The sequence below is a fragment of the Lissotriton helveticus genome, chromosome 9 (genome assembly GCF_964261635.1).
Source record: "Lissotriton helveticus chromosome 9, aLisHel1.1, whole genome shotgun sequence".
Lineage (NCBI taxonomy): Eukaryota > Metazoa > Chordata > Amphibia > Caudata > Salamandridae > Lissotriton > Lissotriton helveticus.
Genome location: NC_136070.1, coordinates 598,943,365 through 598,952,798, shown reverse-complemented (window position 1 = coordinate 598,952,798; position 9,434 = coordinate 598,943,365).

The window sequence follows — 9,434 nt, the reverse complement described above, 5'->3', positions numbered from 1 at the left end:
ATGTCACCAACCAGGTTGGTGAGTGAGGGGTATATTATAATCCAGGAAGGACTTGCTTCTCATCCCATCGTCCCACCCAGATCGCTCCTCGAGCTTTTCCAGGTGATACTCCTCTTATGTTTATTGATAGTTAGTTTTGGGGACTAGGAGTACTCCCCGTTCACACTTGCTGTGAACAGACTCCCTTACTCTCTTTTGTGTTTATTTGTATCTTGGCAGCGCACAGCTGCGAGAGCAGTCCTTCGTCATCCTTGACTATACCCACATAACTGATTCACACATTTTTTTCACAATGGGAGAAAACCAAGGCCTTACATATTCCACTGAGGAAATTGATGCCATCTTAGGCGAAATCTCTGGCTTCGCCGATGCAAACATATCACAGACCATCTCACAGACAAGTGACTGGGATAAATTGTCTGAAATGAAGAGGAACAGAATAAGGACTATACTGCACGGAACTATCCTAAAGGAATACGTGACGAACAACATGGCCCCTAAGGGGCTTTTGGTCACTAATGCACCGCGCATTTTTCTTGATGATGCCACCTTCAGGAAAGACTGGGCGTTAATTGCATGGCACTGCACACACGACTGGATCATGCTGATCCTGAAGACCGCCTTGAGACTGTCTGAAGCAATACTAATTGAAATCCAAAAAACGGAGACTCATATAAAAACAAGCATCACATGGTACAAGAAAAAACTTGAAGAAATTAATAAAGAAATAAACGAGTATAGAGAAAATTTGACGCAGCAAAAGGTGACAAAGTTTCAGAAAGATCTAAAACGTTTCTCCTTCGTCAAGACTTACCCATACTCTGATCCAGATTTTGTGAGCCAAGCTAAGACAACACCCGACTCGGATGCTTCTAGCAACTCATCCAATAATAGCAGTGGATCAAGTACAAACAGTGCCAAACAAAAATCCAGGGGCGGCTATAGAACCCAAAACCAATGGCCACAATTCGATCCAGCCATGTTTCAAGGCCACTACAACCAACCTCCACCTCACTTCCCAATGTATGGATGGCAACCACCTTTCCAACCGCACTTCCAACCACCACCTTATCAACAAAATCCATTTCGGCCTCCTTTTTTAGCCAGGGGCAGGCGGGGAAAGGGAAGAAGAAGACAACAAAATCAAGTACACTGGGAGGAGGAAGACCCAGTGAGCGGACAAACCAGGAGCAAAGCAGGGACAAGCAACACGAGACCCTAGTAACAAACCTCTCAACCAGACCTTTGTCAAAAATTGAAGAAAGTGTTCTTAACAAAGGCTTAGGTTTCGTCCCCACAGCACGTTTGGATAAATTCCAACTGCACTGTGAACTTGCCGTTTTTTTTTCGAAAATTAAGACTTAAGGCCTTTTTTGAAAAACAAGGAAATTCAGAAGGACCTGAAATACCTAATGAGAGTGGACTGAGAACTAAATCCTCATTTACCCCGCCAACCCACACTGTCCCTGTTGAGCTGATCACTTTTGAACAAGCATTTTACAACGATGTTGAAAGGATGGAAGCCACATCACAGTTCAGAAATATGAGTAATGCTGAGCTCACAGCAATATCGAACTTGCGGACATGTGAAAATATCATCATCAAACCCGCCGATAAAGGCGGTGGCTTAGTGGTAATGGACATTGACACCTACCGGGAGGAGTGCATACGCCTGCTAAGTGACACAAAGAATTATCAGAGTCTGGCTGTAGACCCTACAGATGAATTGAAATCAGAAATCTTGCAACTGGTTGAAAGTGCAGAGGCTTCTGGGAGAATATCCAAACAGGAAGCGGATTACCTATGCACTACTGACAATAGAATACCATATTTCTACATACTGCCGAAGATGCATAAAGGTAGATTACCGCCACCTGGACGTCCGATCATGTCAGGCATTGGTTCCTTACTCGAGCCGCTGTCTAGATTCTGTGACTTTTTTCTACAGACTATTGTCCAGAACACATCGACTTACCTACAGGACACAAAAAGTCTGCTAATTCTACTGCAGGACATAACTGTTAATGAGAATACACTTCTATTGAGCTTTGACATAGAAAGCCTTTACACAAGTATACCACAGGACGATACAATAACAGTCCTGGAGGATACATTGAATAACACCACCTGGTCATTCAGTACACCCAGGGTATTCATTCTGGAGTGTGCGAAACTAGCATTGAAACGGAACTTCTTTGAGTTCGAGGGTGCCCTCTGCCTACAAGTGGGGGGCACCTCCATGGGAAGTGTTTTTGCTCCCAGCGTGGCAGGGCTATACGTTTACAACTTTGAACGGAAATTCATCCTAGACCCCCAAAACCCATTTGCAGAAAATATAAAATTTTGGCGACACTATATTGACGACGTCCTCGCAATATTGGAAGGTCCTGCAGAGAAGCTCCAAGAATTTATCACTTGGATAAACACCTGTGACCAAAATCTCAAGTTCACCCACTGCTTTGATAGCCAGGAACTAGTATTCCTGGATGTCGTAATCACCAAGGAAAATGATCATCTGGAAACTCGAACGCATTATAAACCCACTGCGAAGAATAATCTACTAAGGTTCGAGAGTTTTCATCCTCGCCCACTCAGGGAAAACCTCCCGTATGGGCAATTCTTAAGACTACGCCGCAACTGTAGCAAATTATCGGATTACAAGGAACAAACTTCCGATCTTACTAACAAATTAGTAACTCGCGGATATCCCACCAGGATCATCAATAAATGTCAAAAGTGTGCCAGGAATCAACCAAGAGAGGCCTTACTGGAAAAGAAACCCATTTCTGAGGAAAGCATACCTTTGACCTGCGTCACCACATACAATGCTGTCTCAAATCAAGTCACAAGGAGCATTAATAAACATTGGTCAATCCTAAACACGGGTAATCTGCACTGGGAAAAACCATTATTTTCGTTCAAAAAACAGCATAGCCTAAAAGACAGCCTGGTTAACACCAGACCAAGAGCAAAAAAAGCTGATGTCAATATGACTATTTCAGAGGCATGGGGTATGCCAAAAGTAACAGGACACTATCGTTGCGGCAACTGTAGCGTCTATCACCTCACAAGAAACACAAAGACACTAGATCTTGAACCAGGAAAAGTGTGGAGACAGATGTCCCACACGAACTGTAACAGCTGCAATGTGGTCTACCTGATTGAATGTATCTGCAGAAAACAATATATCGGAATGACCACTAGGAAAATAAAACAGCGAATCAGCGAGCATCGCAGCACTATCAGGTGCAAGAGAAATGCAACCAAGTTGACCGATCATTTCATTGAAAAAAACCATACACCTAATGATATGGTATGCACAATTATTGAACAAGTGACATCAGGACCCAACGTACAAAAACGATTGTACGAGAAGGAACAAAGATGGGTCTACAGACTGTCCACCCATGTTGTAGGGCTTAACGATAACATCCCATGGGCTACTGTCCTCTGAAAACTGCCAATTTTAGTTCCTGTGCTTAATGCACTTATGATCACCGGATAGGAGTCCATTGACCTCTGTATTTAAGAACCAATAATCACGTCACCTCTATGTGCTAGACACATAATGAGTGTCGCCTCCTACTGAGTTCTTATGCCTAACATTCACTCGACTAGAATTTCCCAGTCTCCTTGTCCTTAGGCACTAAGCCAGTCCTTATATCCTTTCATTTGCATTTAACAATTTAAGTTTTGTAATTCCCTAAGGCCTCCTGAAGGAACTAACAAAGTCCTTTGTTCCCTGATTTTACCTCCGGCCCCGGGATTCGAACCTATGCAATTTGGTAAAACTGTTTGACTAGTTGCTTAGCAACCCCTGTACTTGGACCCGGACACGTTCCGTAGTATGGCTCACGCCCTGTCTCAGCAACGTGACCCCGCCCACCCGGAAATGCCGTACCTCTTTTGAAATAGCCCCGGCGCCCGCAGTGTCAACGCGGGGCGGCTACATGAGAGGCATGTAGGTAATCAGCTACGTTCTTTCCTGGCATACTGTAAGTACTTTACTGCTAAGAAATACGAATGACGCTTTCTCTTGGGTCATTTTTCAGCGCGAAGGCGCTGCAAGGGCATCTCACGATCTTTCCCCTTTTTCAAAATACAGAATATGACCCTACCAGAGGCCCACTCCCACCCCACCCCGTGAAGCCTAGAGACCCTAATAACAAGAGTGAGTTTGACCACCCTTAGGTCTCTTCCTGTGTGTTTTTGTTTGTGAATCCTGTCTGTTAGTGATGTTTAAAAGGACATTTGTTTTCACGTCGTTATTCGCTCACTATACTGCAAGTGAGCACAATTGAGTCACGCACAAATGAATCTACAGAGTGCATGAGACCTATATGTATAACGATATACCAACCACTGTGCACACCACTTATTGATAGGTGTGCAAATGGATCCGGTTGAGTCACGCACCTATTAAGGCTGAGTGTGATAGACTCAAGTCTATCAAGATATCCCTATCACCGTGCACACTACTCCCAGACAGATGCACGTATAATGTCCAATAGGTGTATAAGTGAACATAGTCGAGTCACGCACCTACTATCTGTGGAACGTACGAGGCAATAATACTATATTGATCACTCTGCACCCCACTACCTGACAGGTGGGCCGGCATGATTCGAGCTCACCAACGCCACTGGTAATATGTTTCACCTTTGTGCACATCTAGCTCGTTGTGATACCTGAATGGGTTCGGCACAGTAAAAAAGACACATGAGAGATAGCACTGCACGACGTTACAGGCTTGTAACTATTGTTCCATTCTTCTTTCGCAGGTGTTTTTATTGTCTCTCATCCACTTTTTTGAGAGACTGTTCTAATGCATACTTTGCCAGTAGTTCAAAAGGAATTTAGGACTGGCAGAGCGTTAGTGTACTCTGACCACCCATTTTCCTTGGTCCTGAAGAAAACCCGGCAACTTCCGTTAGCGGGTTGAAACATGTAGACCTTCAACACATAGATACACATGGTCATAACAAACTATAACTGTATCGCTCACACATTTTAATATTGTCCAGTAGTCTAGAAATAAACTTTATTCACTATAGTCATACCAGGACATTTTTTAACTCTCTTTTTGCACCTTCACACACAATAACCTGCTCCACTGTAATTCAGGTGTCGAAGCACACCCTGACGGCATTCGGCTTTCAGGGTGGACCCCGATGATGAAGCATGTCACCAACCAGGTTGGTGAGTGAGGGGTTTGTTATAATCCAGGAAGGACTTGCTTCTCATCCCATCGTCCCACCCAGATCGCTCCTCGAGCTTTTCCATCTTTAGTAACACACAGCAATTTGCTTTGTCCCTGACAAACCTCCTCACCAAACACAAAACTGTTCACCACAAATCCAAGTTCCTCCAATATTCGAACAGCTAGAGCTGTCTGATCTGCCCAATGATCTGCCACCATCTCTTTCCATCTCTTCAAATAATGTGCGAGTCTGCTGCCAGCTTTATTGGGGGACACTAAGGGTGTTTTACCGAACACACCTTGTTGTCCTCTCATCCCCTTTGTCTCTGAGGGCAGAATCCTGGAGACTGGTATCCATAGGATCTATATCCTCACGGAAAAGATGCTCACATGATCCCCAATCCTCAGTCGGGAAATCGACGCCACATTCTGCCGGCCCAACCACAAACCTTCATCATATCCTTCTGAACCTTTTGAATGGAGTTAAAAGCTCTAACGCATTTTACCATCTTCTTCACAAACTCTTCCCCAAGGAGTAAACCATTGGCCTCTTGCCCTGACTCCTGTGTCGCAAGTTCTGCCAACTTAGGGTCTATCTTCATTGAGATACTTTTCCTTTGTTCCACACATAAGGCTGAAGTTGGAATTTCCCAACATACAGCCTGTTTCACCTACTGATGCAGCTCTTGCACATACACAGTTGTCTCCTGTAAATAAGCCTCCTCGCACATGTCGAATATTTTCATTAAGGTCCCAAAAACATGAAGCAACCTGTTTGGACAGCCCTTCAAACCTTAATCTAGACCTCTTCTAGGGTCAAGTCCTGACTTGTTCAGGAAAGCCAACATTTTGAGTCCAACTGCCACCTTCTTATATAATGATGACCTGGAACACCCTGAGTGAAATGTATTCCTCACCTCCATAGGCATCTCACACCTAATCCAGTAACTCGCATACTCTGCACGTGATCTGAAGGTACCCACTGGGGGAACAAAGGGTGCTGAATTGAGTGAGGATCAAACATATACTCTCCAAGCAGGTCTTTCACATTTTTACTTTGTTCATCGTTTACCACCTCTTTCTTATACTTTTTCCTTTCCACCTCATCATCTGTATCATCCATATATGATGAACAAGAAGTCCCCACTTCCCTATGACTCATCACATGCAACTGCCCTGTGACTCCTTTTTAAGGCCTTTAAGTATTCCCAATGCCCCATTCTTCTTATCCTGAGGATCATAACGTCTTTCCCAAATAGTGTTATTTTCCCTTTGTCACTATAAATGTTTTCCCTTTAGAGACACCGTACGACATTATTTAGAATCACAAACCCTACCAGCAACTTCTTCACCTGACCAAAACTGTTCTTCCTCATTTTATTTTCATCTTCTTCTCTATAATTGCTCTGAACAGGCATCCAATTTTTTACTCGACTGTCTTACCAAAGAAGAAACAGCCTTATTCACACACTCCTTTCTTTACCTTGTCCTCCAAACTATGCTCAACAGGTAAATATCCTTCCATACTGAATTTAATTTGTTTTATTATTGAGAAACTGCCTTAACAAATCCTTCTCAGAAAGCAGCCCAAATACCACAAAACCCAACATAATTCTGTAACATTACCTGAGGGAACCTGAAATAGAACCATACCCCGCCTTCTCCTCACTCAGTAATGCGATGTAGTTGACAGAAAGAAAAAAAACATTCTTTCTGCCCAAAATATGTCCGCCATATTACTAAAGCTGAGATCCGCACATTGCCCAATTCAAAATGGCCACAGCGTTAATAATAAGCCTACAACACCGTCGAGGAGTCCATTCATAAAGTCTTTTGCGGTCACTTTTCAGCGCGAGGCTTCAAGAATGCAAGGTATGATGCTCACCGCTGCGCAATACACCCGTCCCAATGTAACATGTGCCCATAACCCTGCAGGCGCTTCTCCCGGAATCTAATCTACTTAAAACAGTGCGCATCTCACGATCCACGCATGTGTTATTTTAAATCGAAAGCAAAACCGCTTATCATCCGCTACCTTCTTGCGCGTGCTGGGCCGCATGGTAAAACACGGGATGAAAAACTCAACCAAGGGAAAATTAACACCACAATTCAAATCCATAGCCCAGAACTGCTATTAATCACCTACGTACTGAACCCCTTCGACTTGCTCATAATTATACAGGCAATCCGCCCATTTCAAATGACCAGCACATAAAGACGGTCCGCCCCGTATGAACCCCCAGGCACCAAATTAACGTAAGCACCCTAAACAACGATATTAAGCTTATAATTAACAAAAGCATAAAGGACAACAAAATAAAAAGTAAACGTCAAATAAAAAAATACATGTGTAAATACATGTGTAGATGCTAACTAAATTTCTAAACTATAATGTTTCTATTATACTGAAGTAACCTGAATCATAGCCATGTCATTTCAATCAGACATTTCCATACTCCTAGCCACCACACTACTTGAAATATAAAACTCTCCGAAGTTATCTTAAGCTTGAGCAGGAAGATGGTTATCTAGTCCTGGAATATATAGTGGATTGGAATAAGAGATGGATAAATCTCTACCCTTTCTGCTCCTTCTCTAGGGAGACGGCTGGTTCTTTTTTTGAGGATTTAGAGCTCCCTCAGGGCATAACTTCTTGGCCTGAGCCACTGGCTGAAATTCCCATAATTTCTGCATGAGTCCTGAACTCCACTTCAGACCAAGCTGACATTTCCAAATCATTGCCCAACAGACAATCAACAGGTAGGTCTGAGGATACCACAATTCTCTTTAGGCCTTTTACCCTTGCCCAGCTAAGATTGACAACTGCCATGGAATGATCTGTTCTGAGAGTGCAAGCATTGGTCCCTTGGTAATTCTGACCAAGTAGAATCTGCTCAGGATACACAAGTTTCTCTGTCACCTGTGTCTCTGTAAGAGAGACTGGTGTCTGTATTTGCCCAAGTTAGTGGGATTACAATTTTGGTGGCAGGCTCGGTGCCACCATCACAGACTAAAACAGCCTAGGGGCACTAGGAGGTTTCGGAGTAGTAGTAGCAGTATTGGTGCTAGACTTGGAGGAAGTGCCAACCTTTTCCATATAGATGTTTTCCTTATACAAATTGCACCAAGGTTTCTTGTTAGAGGAGGAAAAGGATTGGGACCCATCCTCAGAGGAAGATTTCTGGGGACCTTCAGAAGACTCTTTTCTTTAGATTTCTCCCCACCTTTCTCTTGAGGCTTAGAAGAATATTGCTTCTTCTGGTCACCACCACCATGAGACTTTTGTTTCACCCTGGTGCAGACCCACTTGTCTGCCTTCTTTCCCAATTCTTGAGAAGAGGTCAGATCTGAGTCCACCAGGTACTGGTGCAGTTGCTGTTTTGAGTGATTAAGTTTGTGCTTCCTTTCAAGTAAATTGTACAGTCCTTCATAATCATACACATTACCTCCATGATGTCAGCCTTCCAGAGCCTCAATAGAACTATCTCCAAATCTACCCAGTCTTGAGTGTGTGTACCTAACTGAAACCTGTATTGCTCAGTGGCTAACCCAACCTAATCTATTAAGGTATTTTTCAAGACTTTGTAATTGTCTGCATCTTCTTCCTTCAAAGAGTGTGTCTCTAACTTTGTTCAGGATAGCTGCCCACTGTTCCTAAAGACCCATCTGAACTTTACAGTCCCTCTCTAAAGCAGTAATCCACTTATGGAGGGCATCACCCTCCTGCTCAAATTCCTAGTGTCAAAGGAGTGTTCCTGAACTTTAGGTTCACTAGTGCTGTCACCATGGGATTCTAATCAGACATTCTTCCTAGCCCTCTGGACTTCTAGGGTTTCCTTATCAATGGCCAACTGTTCCTTCTCGATTCTGAGCTTGGCTCTCTCAAGTTTAGCAGGTGGTATTCCCTTTCTAAAGAATCCTCCCTCTTGTTAGAGATGGAGGTCCCTATTTAAGTGGCAGAGGGGGTTGAATCAACTGTGGAGGACCTGGACCTCCCCTGAACCCTCTGTATCCTCCCAGGAGGACTAAAGGGGGTCCTACCTCTAGGTTCTCCCTCTGTGTCACTAGAACTATTCCCTAGGGGAGTAGAGTTCTTAAGTAAGGGGTCTTCAAACGCCTCCTGAACATGCTCAGGGGCAGAATCATGGGTGTTAGACACCCCCGGCTCTTCTGGAGCATCACAGTCATATCCAAGTTATCATGCCCATCTGACTGTTTTTCTTGGTAGCAATAA